Source organism: Apodemus sylvaticus, chromosome 2 (genome assembly GCF_947179515.1).
Source record: "Apodemus sylvaticus chromosome 2, mApoSyl1.1, whole genome shotgun sequence".
Taxonomy (NCBI): domain Eukaryota; kingdom Metazoa; phylum Chordata; class Mammalia; order Rodentia; family Muridae; genus Apodemus; species Apodemus sylvaticus.
The window spans coordinates 170181522-170183709 of NC_067473.1; the positions used below are offsets into that span (position 1 = coordinate 170181522).

The following is a 2188-nucleotide window of genomic DNA, read 5'->3' on the forward strand; positions in this document are numbered from 1 at the left end:
GTAAGCAATAGTCCGAATAGCTCAGGATGGCTTCCCACAATAGGTTTTCTTAACATAGAATTAATCTATTCTTATTGTCATTTTATCTGTCTGACCCCTCCTACTCCTGTATGTACCTCTCTCTCCATTTCCTAAAAAGCTGCCCTATCCAGTCTCTCCTGAGCTCATTTACATCCTGCTAGTATCTTTGTCCTCCTAGTTACTTCTTAAGTACTACCCCTCCCAGCTTTGAAGTCCAATCATTTCTCTTTCCCCCCCCCCCCCCAAGATCTCAAGATTTTGTCCAGTGAACTCTGCAATTTATTAGGGGCCCATGATGTCCATATCTTTGGTCTGGCACCTCAAACAGGGCAGCACAGAAAGCACAGCTTGTCTCAGCTTACTGTTTCCTAGAATCAGCATAAATGAGTGGCTTATAGGAAAAACTACTATAGGAATGTGGTCAAAAAATTTATTAGTTTTCCACCCATCAATCCAACGCTGAAAATTCCTATGACAATAAAAAGTAAGTATATTGCATATAGCATCAGGAGCGAAAGCACAGTGTGTAAGGCTTTCATGTAAGCCATGGTGCTGACATCTCTAGGTTGTTTGCCATTGAGCTGCATCTTCTTGTGATGCTTCCACAGTGAGAAGATGAACATGAGAAAAGCTACCAGGGACACTGTGAAGAGTATGAACATGAAGAGGGAATAGATGGGTAGGAAAACATGGGAGGAGTTGTTGATTAAAAAAATTATAGATGAGTTCGTAAATAAGAAAATTCTGGGAAATTCCTTAAACTATAAGACCTATTTTTTTCATAAACCTCAATTGAGAAGTGATCAAACATCCATAGAGATAACAGGTTGAAAATCAAGAATATTATTGATACCAGTATTATCATTAAAAATCACTTTTTTTTTTTACTCTCCGCTTTAAGTAAAGAAAAAAAAATTTAGAAAATTTGGCTATCTTGAGAAAATAAAAGACACAGAGACATGTAGCAAGCCAGATGCTGAAATAGTTGTTCACTAACCAGATAATACCCACTGCTCTAAGCATTTCTGATCTCATAAGCATACATGTGTACAGTACAAATAACAATATGCAGATGACCACATATATACATAAGTGAGTCTGGTAAGTGCCAAAGCAGTAAGAATCTGATCCACTGAAGAGATCCTTCTTCTCCTGGCCCATGATATTCACTAGGGCTGTGAATCCATTGCCTAAGATTCCTGTTATTATTTCTGCACAGAATATGATTATAAAAGTAAACACTTCACTGTTCTTTATTGTCTCTGAGAGCATGCTTCAATTTATGATGTATCTGTTTCACTTAAAAATCTCTACATACTGGTTTTTAAAAGTTCAAAATATTCATCCTTTGAAATTCCATTTGTACATTAATGACATGGAGCCATCTAAATTTCCCAGGAATTGTTTTATATATTCTTCATGAAAATCTTTGCTTTTTTTTCTTTAAAAAGAAATCAACTCCGCTTCATCCATACACTGTGTCTTATACTCAGTTTTCTGAAGTTCAATAACATGCTGAATTCTCATGTGCTAACCTACAAAATAAGATACATTTACATGCATTATATTCACTTTTTGGCTATCTGCACATTTTTGTCACACAACATGGTTTCTGAGCAATGTTAAAAAAATTAGGCATGAGGTAATCATTAGGTAATGATCTATAAATATTTTATATAAGCAAATTAATTAAACTCTATATTATGCACACATAAACACCAATCTTTTAGACATTGATCAAAAATCTTACTAAATAGAATCAAAATTATCTAAAAATCTCATTAAAGATCATTGCTATGATGTTCATGACACAAAAAATATAGCAGTCATTTAATTTATATAACTCCTTACGAGCAATCATATATGTATCCAGAAGACATATACATGCACAAAAACCCCTTTTTGGAAAACTGTCCCTCTTCTATTTTCACTCCAATAAAATTTCTCACTAATTCAATAATCACGTTTCTAGACCATGCTTAGTTGGCCCTTCCCCCACAGCATTGAGCTGGGCTTCTCAGCCCATTTGATCAGCCTGCGACATTCCTGGGGGGGGGGGTGCTGCTGGTGGGATCACAGGCCAGCCGAGCCAAACAGCCTCCAGGCATGGCCTGAGGGACTCAGTTTTTCAGTGGGACAACCAGGAGAGAGGTGTCTCTCCTCCGCT

At 36.7% G+C, this 2188-nt stretch overlaps 1 pseudogene; it reads right to left on the bottom strand.

The window, feature by feature from the left end:
• Positions 1 to 303: 303 nt before the first annotated feature.
• Positions 304 to 1293, bottom strand: LOC127677719 (taste receptor type 2 member 110-like; annotated as a pseudogene).
• Between the last annotated feature and the right edge of the window lie 895 nt (positions 1294 to 2188).